Source organism: Photinus pyralis, unplaced genomic scaffold (genome assembly GCF_008802855.1).
Source record: "Photinus pyralis isolate 1611_PpyrPB1 unplaced genomic scaffold, Ppyr1.3 Ppyr1.4_LG1, whole genome shotgun sequence".
Classification (NCBI taxonomy): Eukaryota; Metazoa; Arthropoda; class Insecta; order Coleoptera; family Lampyridae; genus Photinus; species Photinus pyralis.
In genome coordinates, this window is record NW_022170249.1 from 26632042 (window position 1) to 26651457 (window position 19416).

Sequence of the window (19416 nt, forward strand, 5' to 3'; positions counted from 1 at the left end):
GCATATTAGCTAATAACTGGCGGATCTTTCATAGACCACTTAACGTCAGTGTTGATTTCGCAGTGGATATAGTAAAATCATCATGTGTTCTTCATAACTACGTAAAACAACGAGATGGAAATAAATTAGAGGATACGTTTGAGGGTCTTTCTCATTCTATAATACATTCAACCCAGCAAGTTCGTCCAGGTGGACCTATGTTAACGACAATCCGTGAAGAATTTGCTAATTACTTTGTGAGCGAGGAAGGCAAACTAGATTGGCAATGGAATATGATATAAATCAATAAATATGTGTGTGACTTTATAATATGACATAAACTTAATAAATGTGCGTGTAAAATGACTGACTTTTTTACTTACCGACTTGATTTTTTTCTTGAACTGGTTTTTCATCAAAGTTCTCAATTACTTGGGCGCAAATAATTGCCCATGCATTGTTCTTCTTTATTTTGTCGCTGTGTTCCTTAAGTTTATAGTTCCAAATAAGTTCTTGCGTTTTAATTGCACTAATAAGCGCATCACTATCGCACACGCCCTCCATGTTCAAAGATCAGTCGACAAATGAGACAAGCGAGATAGACAGACGCCGCGAGGCCACAAGGGCCGGGGGGGAGATCGGAAAGCTGTCGACTGCTCTAGCGCAGTCAACGGCTCGAGCAGTCCGTGTATGCCTCGCGACCGCTCGCGCGCGGTTGACTGCACGATGAATTTCGTCATGCAGTTGACGGCTTGAAGCGGTCGCGACTGCTCGAGCAGTCGTGTGTACGGCAGCGAATGAATGACTATAGTTCACCGCGCGGTCGCGGCTTTAAGCAGTCTGTCTCAACTGCTTGAAGCAGTCCGTGTACGGCCACCCTAAGAGGCGAATCATAAACATTACTAATATATTAATGTTTAAATAAGAGATGCAATTTGAAAGCCAAAAATTAAAAACGTCAATTATGTCATTTTTTGCTTTATTTAGGTAACTTTAGAAAGGGGGTAAATTTTGTTTTTTGATTTTGTTTAGGCATAACTTGAAGATCTATGCTAATAAGTGAGATCTCTGTACCTAAAACGAAATTTTATACAACCTGTATATGCATGCTCCAATATTGAAATCTAACATATTTTTTGAAACTTTGTTACTATTACTTCAGTAATAAAATAAAGTTATATGCACCTCGTGCTTATTTTTTGAAGCAATACAACACTTCTTCATAAATGTGTCAAAGAGTTATAACGCACGAGCTGCAAAAGGCAAGGCGCTACAAAAAATACCATGTGCTTTTTAAATAAAAAACACACGCCGCTGACCGGCCAGCTAGCTCTGTTGACAAAAGGGTAAACAGCGGAGAGAGCAAGACAATACAGGGACGTAGGTAAAAGAATTCAATACAATTGGTAATAGCTCCGTAGCTATCCTCGATTTCAACTCAATCTTCTCTACTTACGGTTAGTGGTTCTGGTAGAGTCTTTTGGGCGCCACCTAATTCGTCCAATTTCGCTTATCACTATCCGAACTAGGAAAGGTAGCTTAGCTTGAAAAATATGTAACTATAATCCCACAAAAATAATTATTTATTGGGGTGCTCTGCACCTTCATAAAAGCACAACCAAAACTTCGGTTCCCCAATGGGAATCCCAAAAACTTAGGTCCAACTATGAGGCTTTAATAAAAAATAAATACTCTAAAGTAATTCAAACATAAAACATTTACAAAAAAAAATTTCCCCCATGAAATACGGAATAAAACCCACCAGAATCTCTGGGGTCAGAACACAAATATTGTTACCGTGGCACAAGTGATGAATTAGATAAAGTGATTTCAATCCCTTAATCGGTAGCTTGGGGGCAATGAAGTGGTTCAAGTCGTTACGAGCTCGTACGTTACATACTGGTTATTACTTCGTACATGGGAGTAATACTTAAGTGATTATCAATTATCGTATCTCAATATTCCAAGCTGACTAATTAACAGTATTACTATTGGCTTTAGTGCATATGCCAATTACCACAATGTGGGTCCAATTCAATACAAACAGATAAATTTATAACATTTACATCACCACAGGATCAAATATTTACGTCTGAATGGCTCCTCTGGGTCCTGGTGTAAGTCTTCTACGTAGTGCAATAAAAAGGTGTCGGTTATTAGAAGAGTTCGGCTTAGCCCGCAAGATCGTAACGTTGCAATGCTAGACTTTACGGCACTGCTCTGCAATATTCTGTCGCCTAACTTCCCAAGTTCAATCCATCCTCAATAACCCCATTCGGTACGTAGATCGGTACAAGGATTTTATCTAGTACAAGGACTCCTATCCAATACAAGGACTCTAAAAATATAACCTAATTACGACTGGTTCTCACCTAAATATAGACGAACGAACCTCTAAGTAGAGAGTAAACAAAAAAAACTTCGTCAAACAGCAAGTAATGTAAAAGGCGTTATATCGTGGATCGGATCGGTATCGATGAGTGTTTCGGCTTCAAGATTAAAATTCCATTTCGGAAAGTTGCTGTCGATTTAGATTCATTAACGACACAACATTTAAGTTCGTTGGCAAGTAAAAATGCTTTCGCAAATGGTTAATTCACCAACGGAACATGAAGATGGTAAAACACACACCGAATCCCAGTCAAACACACACGTTCCTCTTGCAAGTTCTAGCGAGAAGACCCCACTTTCTTTCCGAATTTCCGGCTAGTGCAACGAAGAAATTTATCTCCAACCAATTAAATCACAGAACGGCCTTTACAATACCATATAAGGAAATCTCCAAAACGCTTATCGAAAACGGAAATGAATTATCACCAATACGAACATAGATAGATATGAAAATAACACCAACGCAAATGCATAAAGTTACTAGATGGGTTGCATTCAGCGCGGCGCAAAAAGTTATACACAGAGTGAATAAAAGTGAAATATAGACAACATGTTGGCATTGTTTTAAAACTGTTACAGAGTAACCCCAGATTTGTAACTGTAGCACGTTTAAATAGAAAATGAGAATGTTATTAAAATATATGAAAAATTTGATGGATTTTTATGCAATTTATGTGTACAAATAATTTAAAAAATAAACATACTTTTTTTTCTGTGACGGGAAAAATGTTTGTCATTTTATTATCTGTTGACAGGTAACAAACATTCACTTTTCATGAAATTACTTTTTTTCCGGATATACTCGCATATAGGTATACACATATGATTTAAATAAAGATAATTTTTTTGTACTTTCTCTGGTTCTACCAACTCAGGTGAAGTCTAAGAAAATTCAGAATCGGATATTTTAAACTTTATATCATTCAAAATAACTACTAAACAATCATTAAATTCAAAATGTTTAAATCAAATGACAAAACTGACAGATATTTGAGTAAAGGTTTCCTTAGCAACGCAGTTCGTATTATCGCGAGAAGTACAACAGCCTGTCTGCAGTTTAAAACTTCAAATTTCTATAAATCGATACGACTGCAATATACAGGAAGGATTGCAAGAAAAACATTCTTATCTTTCCTTGCATGTTCATTTTTGAAGCAATTTGTTATGCTAAGCCAAACTTATCATTGACAAAAAAAAACAATGTAAGATACACGATCACGACACTTGGCTTAAACATAACACTCGAGCTAATTACTGTAGGCTGTCTAAAACACAGGATGGTGTAGTGCGCCAATTTTAACTACTTTACAAAATCCTTCCTATAATAGTATAAGATCTTTGTCCATTGCTGCTCTAAAGTCTCGCCTCAAAAAATTCCTTTCAAGTAATACATTTTATTGCCAGGAAGAGGTCACTAAAAACTGTCCCTCTATGTAAAATCCTACTGTGTTATCTTCTTTTGTTAGTTAATCTTGAAATGTACCTATGTATTTTGTTTGTCATATTTTTCTAATGATCACCGTACGTTTATCCACACAAATAACGGTATAATAAATATTATTATTATCGTTTTCCGTCATAGAAAAAAAATATACACGGGAAAAATGTTAGATTTTAGCTCTCGGTTTTTGATAACACAACCTCGAGTAAAAATCTAGTACTTTTTCCCTTGTATAATTATATTCTTACCTTTTCAATTTCCACCGATAGCAGAATTGAGTCAGAGCCCTGAGAAGTTGAAGAAGCCGCATCACCCGTCTTCACTACAAATTAAAAAAATTGTTTTTTTTAACTAATCGAAGTGTAAAATATTTTAATGTAAAATAAACTTTATAAACAAAATAAAACAATTTACCTTCTTCACGTTGCTCTTTTCTCAATTTACTCGCGAGTGCCGCGCCACGAAGCGGCGTCGCCTTCTTCTCAGATCCGTTCTGAAAACAATTTAAATATTGCTTTGGGGAACATATATAAAATTTGATTACAACATACGCAAAAGCATTTAGAATAGATCAATCATTCGAAACAATAAAGTATTTTGCTCAGTACGATTTTTGAAAAGTGTATTTTGTTTCCTTTTATTAGAGGGACCTGCCATAGAAATTGGGATTATATTGCCCCATTAATAATGAAGTTGTTTTTTGAGCGTGCGTGGCACAATTTTTTGCGCATGCGTTTTGTTTGCCTTTATTAGAATGACCTACCATACATATTACACACAAATTTTCGTAACATTGTTCAACGAATAAGGAAATTAGCCATGATACATGAGCGACCGATTTTTGCAGGCAGGCAGTTCATTTGATTTTCATATGATAGGACCATTGACATACCACTCGGTTTCGTCTCGCACATTAAAAACACATTTTCAGACATCGTTAGGCTTCAACAATTTTATCAAATTACGCGTGGTCCAGGGTCCACAGAATTGCATTAAATTCATGTCTTGTGTATCCAAGCAGTAAAGCCCTTGTGACTTTTTCCCAAGGATTTTGATGCCCAAATAACATTTTTGACATATGTTAATCATAATACACATGGTCGATAAAATTTCATTAAACTTTAGATCTTTAAGAGAGTGATACTTGCCCCTTACACAAACGTGGAAAAATGATACCTAAATGAATAATAATTTATTGTAAATGTTCCAAGTTTACCGATAAAGTGATAAAAGTGCCAGACATTCGTCATTTTATAAAAGCTGCAAGTTTTTCAGCGCATGCTTCTCACACAGGTAGGTATCTTAGGGCCATCGTGGCTTTGGTGGGTCACAGGTATCAAAGGTGTATAAAATACCAACTTAATTAGGTACCTACGTCAAATTGCAAAGTGTAATTTACTTATCTTCATTCTCGGGCACTTTGTATCTTGGTAATTGCTTCTCAGATATACTTCAACTTAAAGAAACTATAACTGTACTTATGTTGTAGTATAAAAGGTAAATTTTATGGGTACAGTTAGTTCGGTAATCATAAAAAACTGTCAGACTGTCTGAGGAAACATCACAACGGTTTCTTATTTTACGTACAAGAAAATTAAGATTTGTAATTGGACATAATTAAGTTGATATTTTACACATCTTTGATACCTTTTATCTGCCAAAGCCACAATAAGTCAAAGTACATAAAACATAAATTGATATTTATATTGTGAATGTGAACCAAAAATCCATTCACGTCGTCCAACCTTCTTTCCCGATTTCGAAGAAACATCCAAACCAAGATCCACACGTTCTACATCATTCGGGCCGACAGGGACATTGTTGACTGAATCGGTACTCGAAGCTAAAAGAATAGTTTTCGTTAATCAGAATAAAATCAAATTTATAAAGGGTGTCCCAAAATTAACGCAAGATTTGAATTTGCCGCCATTTGTGCGGTGAAGTGTTGGCAACCCTGAAAAAAAAGCAATTTGACAGCTAACAGTATAGGGTTATTAAAAATGGAGCGTTACACGATAGAACAACGTGTCTTCATTATTAAAGAATATTTCAAAAATAGTGAAAGCTTGGGGCTGCAGTTCGAAAATTTCATACAAAATATGGTAGGAATAGTGTTCATATTTGAACGGCTTGTTTTTGGACGACCAGTGTGTTTGGCGTCTCCAACGGATCCAGTCTCCATGAATTTTTCAATTAATCTCTTCACAGTTGACGAAGTTAAAACACTGTTCCGACCATATTTTGTATGAAATTTTCGAACTGCAGCCGCCAAGCTTTCACTATTTTTGAAATATTCTTTAATAATGAAGACACGTTGTTCTATCGTGTAACGCTCCATTTTTAATAACCCTACACTGTTAGCTGTCAAATTGCTTTTTTTTCAGGGTTGCCAACACTTCACCGCACAAATGGCGGCAAATTCAAATCTTGCGTTAATTTTGGGACACCCGTTATATACCTAGTCTTCGAATTTTGGCATTATGTAAACTCAATGCCCCTCCTTTCAATTTCTTCGGAGGCCTCATATTGATGTCGAAGGTAACCTGAAAATCTTTTTAACAAAAGGTTTTTTTTCAGTTTCACATAGGTATTATACTAGGATTTGTCACTTACAAGATAAATTAAACGATAAAAAAGAGTAAAATCCCACGAAGATCGAAATTCCACAAGGTGGCTGAATTTTTGCGAAATCTGCGAAAATACGTATCGCCATAAATTGAATCGTATACCGTAATTCACTTACCAATAAAATAAACAATTAAAAACAATATCAATAGGATAAGAAAATGAACAATCTAATACACCTCCAAGACGAAACGTGATCGCAATGGAACCTGGAAATGAAGTGGCGCCACTGTCGTAGAACAAACTACGCAAGCGGATCTAAATTCCGGCGTGACTCCCGAATTTTAGTATGGCAATTTAAAAAAAAAATATGATCTCTTGCCACGGGGTTAATACGATTTCGATTTTCTTCGGAAAGGTCACTTTAAATAGAGAACTAATTATGCTATATTTTTCCCATTGTAAGTACAGAAGTACGAAGGACCGTTTAAAAATTGGCAAACACGCAATTTAATGGTTTTTAAAAAAAAAATTTCCAGAACCTTTAATTTTGAATATTTTCGCTCCAGTTAATAAAACACGTGTTCTTCGAAATCTGAAAAAATACTTGTTACATAAATTAAATCATATAACACTATTCACTTACCAATAAAACAAACATTTAAAAACTTAGAAGTGAAGTGGCGCCACTTTTGCAATAAGGTAGAGGATGTAGATTCAAAAGTGACTCCTTTAAAAATGTAGTGTAGGGGTCAATCTTTGAGGATCAACACTGCGACTTGAAAAATACATAAACCGAACGCCAGGAAAGATTGTCATTCACAGAACATATAATCACAGTCTACAATTTTCGCGACTTCTGGAATACTATCGTGTATACAGCGATAAGGATCCACCTAATCCATAGATGACGGAACATACCCTCAGCTTCGCGTCTCGTTTAAATAATTCTTTGCAAAATTGCAAAACCGGGCATTACATTCCCAATTTATTTTTACAATAGAATTTGTAGAATATGGGGTGAGTAGAGAGAAACAAATGGAAATCATCGGTATCATATCGAAAAAACCATATTGGACACATAATTTTAGCTAGTCCTTCCTTTATTATTATAAAAATTTGAAATGCAGTTTAAGAGATGGGAACGTTAAATTGTGGGATTTATTTATTATGGAGACACCACTAATCTCTATTTAATTTTTATTGAGATCAGTGGAAGACACCCAGTCTGCGACTTTGTAATACAAAAGGTGTGGGTGTGTGTGTGTGTGTTTCCTTTTTAATTTTCATTAAAAGTGTGGTAAGTATTTTTTTAATTATCTTAACGATTGATAGTAACTTAATATATTTATCAACATTTGTAGCGATGGAATTTTATTTGGGAGATAGCATATTAAGAAGGATGTTGGCCACGGTGTGCAAACGGAAAGTTCGGCAGATGCACGGCAAGCGTTTGGTAGATTTATGTATCGGGGGGCCAAACTATAACGCAATTAAGACGAAGAATCGAGAGGTCGCGTAATGCAGCTTCTAAATGGTTTGTGCCACGGAATGTTCCTTTGGTCATTTGGATTGGTACGAACGATATTTCAAGAGGCGTAAAGGCTTCCGTTGCCATTAGAAATTTGAAGGGGTTATTACGTACCCTAAGGAAATGGACGTTACAATATCGAGCCCTGCTGTGCACCGTCCCTCCCATGATCCGTACTGGGCAAAGCGTACAAATCGAATTGTCACAATACAATGCGGCGATTAGAGATATATGCTCTAATCGCCGTGATGTTTTTAAACTTATCGACTTTTACGCCTTGTTTCAGTGCGAGAATGCGGAGCGTATATTCGAACGGTAAGTTTCGTATATGATATTTTGTATGTGGTATTAATTTGGAAAATTTCAGTGACGGTATACATCCGAACGCAGCAGGGTTGAGAAAAATATACCGTGCCATTCGAAGTAAGTTGAGTGCGTATATGAGTTATAATTGAAAATAAAACATCTATTTTTATTGTAGGTACGTAATAATCGCTTCAGATTTATGATGGTAATTGAAGACGATTCGCCTTTTGAAATACGTTATACAGGGTTATTACAAATAATGTTGATAATTGCAAACGTGCATGAAGCTAGTTTTATTTATGTTACAAAGGGTTATTACAAATAATGTTGATAATTGCAAACGTGCATGAAGCTAGTTTTATTTATGTTACAAAGAAATAAGATAGATACATTCCTAGGAAAAATATTTTATTTGTTACTCAGTTGTAAACGTTGATTAACAAGACAAAACGCAAACGGGTAAACGTCATGTTTAAACGCTACTGACTTGTAAAACTGACAGCAGACTTGTAAAACTGACAGCAGACTGTAAAAATTTTACAAGTTAGTAATCTAGTCATTTCATTGGCCAGAATTAATGCGAAGTCTCTGTTACATGGATCACATGATATTTTAGACATTTCTTCAAGATCAATTTAAGAACTAATTATTTACGTTTACAAATGAGTAACAAATAAAATATTGTACATTATACGCCAGGTAATAGTTTTTACTGGCTCTAGGAGATGACAGGCTCGCCTGACGGCTCGCCAGTCAACTTCTCCTATCGCCAGTAAAAACTCACTTACCTGGCTAATAATGTAAAATACTATAGAATATTATAAACATATCAATCCATTATTATTTTCAATCGAAATCAATAACATCATCTGTAACAACCCTGTATTGTCAAATCATTTAGTTTCTGCTTATTCGTTCTTCCGATTCTTTTTTTTAATTGAGTGTAACAGTTTTAAAACAATGCCAACATGCTGTCTATATTTCACGTTTATTCACTCTGTGTATAACTTTTTGCGCCGCGCTGAATGCAACCCATCTAGTAACTTTATGCATTTGCGTTGGTGTTATTTTCATATCTATCTATGTTCGTATTGGTGATAATTCATTTCCGTTTTCGATAAGCGTTTTGGAGATTTCCTTATATGGTATTGTAAAGGCCGTTCTGTGATTTAATTGGTTGGAGATAAATTTCTTCTTTGCACTAGCCGGAAATTCGGAAAGAAAGTGGGGTCTTCTCGCTAGAACTTGCAAGAGGAACGTGTGTGTTTGACTGGGATTCGGTGTGTGTTTTACCATCTTCATGTTCCGTTGGTGAATTAACCATTTGCGAAAGCATTTTTACTTGCCAACGAACTTAAATGTTGTGTCGTTAATGAATCTAAATCGACAGCAACTTTCCGAAATGGAATTTTAATCTTGAAGCCGAAACACTCATCGATACCGATCCGATCCACGATATAACGCCTTTTACATTACTTGCTGTTTGACGAAGTTTTTTTTGTTTTGTAGTTCGTTCGTCTATATTTAAGTGAGAACCAGTCGTAATTAGGTTATATTTTTAGAGTCCTTGTATTGGATAGGAGTCCTTGTACTAGATAAAATCCTTGTACCGATCTACGTACCGAATGGGGTTATTGAGGATGGATTGAACTTGGGAAGTTAGGCGACAGAATATTGCAGAGCAGTGCCGTAAAGTCTAGCATTGCAACGTTACGATCTTGCGGGCTAAGCCGAACTCTTCTAATAACCGACACCTTTTTATTGCACTACGTAGAAGACTTACACCAGGACCCAGAGGAGCCATTCAGACGTAAATATTTGATCCTGTGGTGATGTAAATGTTATAAATTTATCTGTTTGTATTGAATTGGACCCACATTGTGGTAATTGGCATATGCACTAAAGCCAATAGTAATACTGTTAATTAGTCAGCTTGGAATATTGAGATACGATAATTGATAATCACTTAAGTATTACTCCCATGTACGAAGTAATAACCAGTATGTAACGTACGAGCTCGTAACGACTTGAACCACTTCATTGCCCCCAAGCTACCGATTAAGGGATTGAAATCACTTTATCTAATTCATCACTTGTGCCACGGTAACAATATTTGTGTTCTGACCCCAGAGATTCTGGTGGGTTTTATTCCGTATTTCATGGGGGAAATTTTTTTTTTTGTAAATGTTTTATGTTTGAATTAATTTGGAGTATTTATTTTTTAAAGCCTCATAGTTGGACCTAAGTTTTTGGGATTCCCATTGGGGAACCGAAGTTTTGGTTGTGCTTTTATGAAGGTGCAGAGCACCCCAATAAATAATTATTTTTGTGGGATTATAGTTACATATTTTTCAAGCTAAGCTACCTTTCCTAGTTCGGGTAGTGATAAGCGAAATTGGACGAATTAGGTGGCGCCCAAAAGACTCTACCAGAACCACTAACCGTAAGTAGAGAAGATTGAGTTGAAATCGAGGATAGCTACGGAGCTATTACCAATTGTATTGAATTCTTTTACCTACGTCCCTGTATTGTCTTGCTCTCTCCGCTGTTTACCCTTTTGTCAACAGAGCTAGCTGGCCGGTCAGCGGCGTGTGTTTTTTATTTAAACAGCACATGGTATTTTTTGTAGCGCCTTGCCTTTTGCAGCTCGCGCGTTATATGAGTCGAATTGCTGTGCATTCGCCTGTCAAAGTATTATTGCATGGCATGCCGTTGTTAACATCAGGTAAAAAAAGAAGGTACCTACTTTTTTTATTTGTGGTAATTTTAATTTTTTTTTTGTAGATTCATCACCTAATTTCAACCGCTTCGCTTCAAATACTTAAGTTAGCGCTTTTACCCGGTGAGAGATTACGCAAATGACATTGTGTTGGAAAGATTTCAATTTGCATCCTTAAGTACAAGAAGGAAGTGTATAAGTTTTGCTTTTCTATGTAATTTTTATTGCAAAATAATATTGACTTTACATGTTTGTACAAGTGTATAACATTTTTTGTTCCACGTCTGTCATCCAGGCATGTAGTAACTTTTCATTTACCTATCTCAATGTCGAACAAACTCTAAAAAATTCTTCAGTTTATAACATGTGATTTTTATTAATATCTGTATTACTAACTTAAAGCTATTGTGTAAATGTAATTAATTTATCATTATTTTCGTATGTTGTTCATGCTCTTGTAAATATAATTTTCCGCATCATTTATGTAGCCTCACGACAAAATAATTTTTCTTAAGGTTGTTAAAATGCAATTAATTAATTTTTATTTTTGGGTATTATTTATGTTCGTTCGAATCTAATATTGCTTTTTGTAGCGTAGCGGCAAACAACTTTTATTTTTCGATCATGATGTTAACGGCAACGTTTATTTTATATTACACGCAAAAAAGAAGTATCATGTATTAATAAAGCATAGGTACAACATTAATTTAAGGTCATCGCGACTTTTATATAGGTCAAAGAAATATTTCTTTATAGCAAACTTCGAATTTCTTTAAAAAGATTTCATAAGTTTAAAATTCTGCATACTTACTTAATGCAGTATATCATTCATAAATTAAACAAAAGTATTCATGCAATATGCATTACACGTCATCCTTCTAAGGTGTTCATAACGACAGAATAAGAATAATTAATTTTATTTCAAATTCCTTAAACCCTTAATCCAAGATCAAAGTATAACATTTTAAAGATGTATTATTTCTATACAAGTACGTAAATGTCTTTCAGACAAGTAAATCGCATCATTAATGTGAGAAAACTTACTTTGGTTGAAACCTAAACGAACTTTAATAGAAGATGTAATATTCCTTACAAAGAAAATTAGTGTACTTCAATATAGTATTTGAAGCACTAATGCAAATCTATGCATAACCATTGTTTAAATAATCTGTATCTAGTTTCAAGTTCCGTCGTATCCTTATATTTAGGTTCTGTTTTGCGCCGTTAAGAGGGGTACTTCGATGGATCCGATATGCAATAAAAATATGGGTCCGAAAAATATATATTTAGATAATCTGCACATAAGTATAAGTAGGTAACACAAGCGTAGTACGTAATTACTGCACGTACAAATTACAGCTATGGAATTACTGTCAGATGCTTTAAACGCAATTAAACAACATTCTTTTATACATTCTACTACACCAGAAGACAAAAATTGGGTCACTAAATCAATAACAATTTGTATGGATTGGATCGAGTACAATTTAGATATAAAACGTTGCACCGCAGTGTTAAACATGGTACTGAATTCGTTTATCATATGATTAAACTCATTTGTGTCATCTATTTCACATTCATTTTGGGATTTTTCTTGAGAAACGCTTTCAAGTGGAGAACCACAAGATATGTTTTGAATAGGTTCAGACGCTACTAAGCTTTCGTCATTTAATGATGATGGCAAGGGATGTGCATGGGTGTGTTTACTTTTGACATGTTTTCTGAAGCTCGACTTTTGGTGATAGGCTCTATAACAGCCAACAACTGGACACTCAAAACGGTTCACAAAAGAATGAGCAAATTCAATATGTATCATATAATTATTTAGAGTAGAATAATCTTTTTGGCAAATTTGGCATTTCATTTTAACTTATGTAGGGTCAATCAGGGTAAGTGTGGCAATGGGGTAAGTGTGGCAAGAGCTAAAAAAAAATTACAAAGGGTCCCAAACACCAAAATGGCTAGTCATAAACAAGAGAGGACATTTCCTTAAGCCAACAACAAATTTATGTAACAAAATTGATATGTTTAATGTCCAACTTTTCCTTAGCAAAATCCCACTGCAGATAAAATGGACTACCAATATCAATGCACTTGATTCAAATTTATATTTAACAAGTGAAACTTAAATTTCTACATTTGTGCTTATGTGTAATGTTTGCCCCATCTGTTGCCTAGCAATATGTGTATTCGGAACTACCTATTTACAGTTTGTGAATCAGTTGTTTAAAATATTAGGCATCACTGGTGTTTTAACAACAACAGGGTAAGTGTGGCAGCACTGGTATGGGAAAGTGTGGCAGTAACAGAATCAGCTGTTAGTTCGGACATTGTGAGGTTAGTTTGAGTGGTGTGTTACTTTATAGTCGTGGATCTAATTTCTTAGTTTTGTTTGTTTACCTAAAAGCGAGCCTAAAAGTAAGTGTATTCTACCAATCTGGATGTAACGATCTTAATCTTAATTTATCTTTCCATAAGAAAATGCCAAGAAAATACATCAGGAAGACAAACAGGGGCGTAGGCGGACGTTGGTCCGCAGAAAGTTTGAAAAGTGCCATAGATGAGATACAATCCGGTCAAATTAATGTCTACAGTGCTGCAAAAAAATATGAAATACCGAGATCGACACTAATGTTAAAATTAAAGGGCTGGAAAGGCAAAAATCCTAGAACGTCCACCATTAATGTAATCAATGCTGGGGATCGAAAAACGCAGTTACCTCAAGAGACTGAAGAAAAACTCTCTAAATACATAAAAGTAATGAATAAGTGGGGCTTTGGATTGACAAAAAAAGATGTGTTAAACCTGATAAAAGATTACGTTACTCAAAATAATATTCCCAATGGTTTTACAAATAACATGCCTGGGCACGACTGGTGGATCGGTTTTAAAAATAGGTGGAGGCTGACTTTAAAGAAACCAGAATTATTAGAATCCTCTAGAGCTAGACAAGCAAATGATCCATTTATTGTTATGGACTTTTATAATAAATTGGAAATAATAATAAATGACCTGAAAATTAAAGACAAACCTCAGTGCATCTATAACTGTGATGAAAGTGGATTTAATCACGATCCTCTGTGTTCAAAAGTAGTTACTGGAAAAGGAGATCCCTCCTCACGAGTAACTGGTGGAAGTGGGCGTGAGTATACCACAGTATTAGCTTGCATATCTGCCAGTGGTGAAAAAATGGGTCCAATGATTTTACATAAAGGAAAGAGATTATGGACGTCGATGTTTTGTGAAGATGCATTTCCGGGAACGTCTTATTTTGTTAGTGAAAATGGATGGATGACGGAATTAGTTTTTACCTCATGGTTCCGAAAGATATTCGTACCTAACGTAAAAGAATTTCCAGCATTACTGATTTATGACGGTCATCTGTCGCATATTAGTGTGGAATTAATTGAATGTGCAGTTAGCTCAAATGTAACAATTCTTAAACTTCCTCCTCATACATCCCACCTTCTTCAACCATTAGATGTGTCAATCTTTAAGTCTGTTAAAACTCGATGGGATACTCTTTTGACTGAATGGACAAGATTGAATATCGGATCAAAAATATCAAAAAGCGATTTTGCTCAACTGCTAGGCAAGGCGTGGGAATCAATAACACCTGATAACGTCCGAAATGGATTTATGAAAACGGGCATATATGACCCCAATTTATCCGGCTCTAGTACATGTGTAAACAGGAACGCAATTGATTGCAAACATTTTGATCCAGAAAAATATGAAAGATATTTGACTTCAGTAAAAAGCCAAGAGAAGTCCGACACCCTGCCACTTCCAAACAATGATTTATTGACACCTGCATCATCCTCCAATAACGACACTGTTGCCAAAATCCCGGAACCTTCTACTCCACCACCAGTTAAGGAGACACCATCAAAAACTTTTGAAAGATTGGTTTTAGCTAAATTGTCAGCATCGGGTAGGTCAAGCGCCGCAAAGCAGGCTCGCAAAAGAATAGATGTTGCAGAAGTTATTACCCAGGATGAATACCTGAAGGCTCTTAAAGAACGCAAGGGTAAAGAAAACATAAAACCAGTTGAAGATTCGCGGAAGAAGAAACACGCATTAAAGCAACTAAAGACAAAAAATGCAAAACAGAAAAAACAGGAAATCCCAAACATCAGTTCTAGTGAGGATGCTGATCAAGAAATTACCTCTGGTGAAAGCAGTGATTATGAGCCACCTACCCTCGACCAACCATGTGATCTATCAAAAATGGATGTGTACAGTGTTGGCTCATATGTGCTTGTGCAATTCAAAGGCGGGAAACGAAATCAGAGCAAGTATTATTATGTGGCAATAATTCAATCTGTTGATCAAGACGACGACGAAGAAGAATATAAAATAATGAGCCTTAAATGCACAGACCATACAAAGAAGATGTTCCTTGCTGATGAAAATGACATTTCTTTTATTGCAAAGGAGCAAGTAATGGGGCAGTTGCCAAATCCAGAATTACTAATGACAGGGGAGAGAATGCGGTATGTTTTCCCTGGACCTGTGGACCAAGTATTTGAAATGGCTTAATAATAATGTGAAGAAGACAGTTTTAAGTTTTTAAACATTAATTGTATGGGTTCAATATCTTTTATAAGAAAAAAATGTATATACTTTTCTTATATAAAAAATTCTCAGCATTTCAGTCACACTTTCCCCTTTGATCTATCTTCGATATCTTAGAAAATATTCACGTTTGCCACACTTTTCCATTCCCGTGTCACACTTACCCCTTTTAATGGTAAAGTGTGGCACTGGACATCCATTATTATTTCAATTTTTTTTCAAAAATCAGTTTCTGTTTTCAATCAATATATCCACGGATAATAATGTACTGACCTTATTAAAGATTTAAAAACCGTAGATGTCTATGTCTAGTGGTTTTTGTAAAAAATTACGTCAAAGTCAATTAATAAAAAAAGCAATCACACTTTCCCCGATTGACCCTACCGTACGTAACCCACAAAAGTAAACTAAATTAAATCTAATTCTACGTATATACAGGCTACTTAAAAATATACTTAATTTCAAAGTGGAGTATGCGTAATTAGGAACCAAGTCTGACAACGTCCATTATGCTTGGAATATTTTTATCATAAGGAGTGTCGATTTTATACACAGCTTTTTGAATTATCAAATAAATATGCTCACTTTCTTGGGGATAATTTAGGTTCAATACATGAAATAATTTAAATAACGTATCAAATGCTTTACCGCTACTGTCAAACTCGTATTTAATGTTGTCCACTATAGCAAAATTCTGATTAATCTCAGTCAAGGTTGGTGTATTGTTTGTTGTGTCTCGAAGGACCACTCCAATTAAGGAGAATAATATCAAATTTGTTGAATTAAATGAACTGTATTGAAATTTTTAATGGTACGTTGTGACATTTCTATTTGTATTTTTTTTAATAACAAACTCTAATAATGAATACTAGATTAAAATTAGTGCAAAATTGCACATACGCCGAACCCCTTGAAAGATCTGCTTTCAAAGCAATATAAAAACAATATGTTATGGTAAGTAATACAAATTCTTCCAATGGAAGCTTTATAAAAACAATAATTGTTAAGTTGATTGTTCAATAGAAATTTCCTTATCTTCTATTGGTAACACACAAATTTTAGCTAACGTACGTTTGAATACACTGCCACTTGATACCTTTACCGATACTACCCGCACCACCTTATCTGCTCCTGGATGAAGCTGTACTATACGTGCCATTGGCCATCGAAGTGGTGAAGTATTTTCTTCCATTAGAATAACGAGAGCTCCTATTTTAATTGGACTCTGCTGGTCGTGTTTCCATTTACGTCGTTGTTGCTTTTGTGTCAAATATTCATGCGACCATCTACTCCAATAATGCTGGAATAGCTGCTGTAACCGTTGGTATCGTGACAATCGTGTAATCTTGATTTCTTTAAGATCTGCTTGTGAAATCGCAGCTAATGTTTCACCGATTATGAAGTGAGCCGGTGTGAGTGGTAAATAATCGTCAGGGTCATCGGAAAGAGGAGTCAATGGACGTGAATTAAGACATGCCTCGATTTGTGTTAAAACTGTTATCATCTCTTCATACGTTACATTTGCATTTCCTAATATTCGAACTAAATGAAATTTAGTCAAACGAACTGCAGACTCCCATAGACCTCCCATATGAGGCGATCTAGGAGGAATAAAATGCCAAGTAATTTTTTCGTGTGATAAAAAATTTGAAACCTTCTCATTATGATCCAAATTTTGAGTTAATTCGTAGAGTTCACGAAAATGATTATGAGCACCTACAAAATTGGATCCATTGTCCGAGAACACATCACTTGGCTTGCCTCTCCGCGATATAAAACGCTTTAGTGCATTTATAAAACTATCAGTGGAAAGATCGTTTACTAGTTCAATATGAACTGCGCGAGTTGCGAAACATACAAAAATACATATGTATGTTTTTACCAATTTGAATTTGCGTAAAATTCCATCTTTCACAAAAATTGGTCCGGCATAATCTATGCCACACTTGGAAAATGTTCTACTGGGTATTACTCTAGCAGTTGGTAAATTCCCCATTAGAAAACTTGTAGGTTTTGGATTTGCCCTGAAACATCGTACGCAGGACCTGATTACACTCTTCACTGCATTTTTTCCATGAATGGGCCAATATTTTAAACGAATTATTGATAATACATTTTGTGTCCCAGCATGTAAATGTTTCAGATGTTCGTGTTTAATGATGAGTTTTGTAAAAATATGTTTACCGCATAAAATTATGGGAAACTGGTTTTCGTAGTTCAGTAGAGAATTTTTCAATCTCCCTCCTACTCTAATAACACCATGTTCATCTAAAAATGGATGTAAAAAAATTAATTTACTATTATTATTTAATGGCTGTGATTTCTGGAGAAGTCTGATTTCCTGTGAAAACTGTTCATGTTGAGCAATCTTAATTAAAGCTGTAAGTGATATTTCGAGTTCTGAAACTGATAAAATATTTGTCAATGTCTTGTTTTTTCCCAAAGTAATGTTTTTGAATTTGAAGCAATATGCTACTACCCGTTGCAATTTACTTAGCGTTGAATATCTAGTAAAGAGATTAAATTGATCATCCCGAACATTTAATAGAGTTAGTTTGATGTCTGGTAATGATGAGATAGGTTGTTCAATAAAAATATCTGATTCAGATTCCCCGCTGAATATAAAAGAAGGTCCCTGCCACCAAATCTCCAACTGTGAGAGTTGTGCTGGATTGATACCACGTGAAATAATATCGGCCGAGTTATGCTCCGATTTTACATGTCTCCAATTATCCTTATCTGTTAATTCGTTAATTTTTATTACCCTGTGTGCTACAAATGGTTTAAGTTGGCTAGGATCTATTTTTATCCATGAGAGTACTATGGTTGAATCGCAATAATAAACTATTTTTGAAATTTTAATTCCCAGAGATGAGATTACATTATTTGCAAGTTTTGCTAATAAAACTGCAGCTAATAATTCTAGTCTTGGTAATGTAACTTTTTTTATAGGTGCAACCCTGGATTTAGCACATAAAAGATGTGAGTAATAATTACCGTATTTGTCTATTGATACTAAATACAAGCACGCACCGTATGCCTTTTCAGAAGCATCGCTAAAACCGTGAATTTCAACGCGTGTTGCCTCTTCACATACTACATGTCTGCGTATTTTTATATCGTGTAATGATTTTAGTTGTTCTACAAATGTGATCCAAGAAAGACGTAGTTCTTCTGGCAATAGTTCATCCCAACCGAGTTTTAATGTCCATAACTTTTGTATTAATATTTTTTGTTTTATAATGGCTGGAACAATAAGTCCCATCGGATCAAATATTTGACTAATTATTGAAAGTACGTGTCGTTTGGTAATTAGTGTAGGAATAGATTTTATGTTTACCGAATAATGCAGTGTATCTGAAATCGAATTCCAGACCACACCCAAGGTTTTTAACTCCTTGCCTTCGCAAAATTGAACCAATTTTTCATCATTATTTCCATTTCCTAAAATATCATAAAGAATGCGTTGATTATATTTGATGACCATTTCCTTAATTGAAAACCTGCAGTACTAAAAATGACTGTAAGCTCTTTATATAATTGCAAAGCTTCTTCGATGGTATCTACACTAACTAACAAATCGTCAATGTAAAATGAATTTTTAATTATTTGAGCTGTTTTTGGATAACTTTCTTCATTATCAATTGCCAATTGCAGTAAACAACGTGTACTAAGGTATGGCGCACATTTTGTTCCGAAAGTTAATGTGTTAAGAGTGTATGTCATGATAGGCTGTTGTCGTTCATATCGCCATAAAATTTGCTGATACTTTCGATCATGTGGATGCACTAAAATCTGCCTAAACATCATTTTACAATCGGCGTTTAACACAATTTTTCTGAGTCTTAACCTAATGATAATATGGAATAAATCGGACTGATCGGTCCCATGAGCAACCGGTCGTTG

General features: G+C 35.1%; 1 long non-coding RNA gene across 1 annotated transcript; it reads right to left on the reverse strand.

The window, feature by feature from the left end:
• Positions 1 to 5254: 5254 nt before the first annotated feature.
• LOC116159339 lies at positions 5255 to 7225 on the reverse strand. Its single transcript, XR_004142964.1, has 4 exons — positions 7023 to 7225; positions 6425 to 6971; positions 6270 to 6362; positions 5255 to 5654 (listed from the first exon to the last, which is right to left on the reverse strand). It is a non-coding gene; the product is annotated as an uncharacterized LOC116159339 (long non-coding RNA).
• Between the last annotated feature and the right edge of the window lie 12191 nt (positions 7226 to 19416).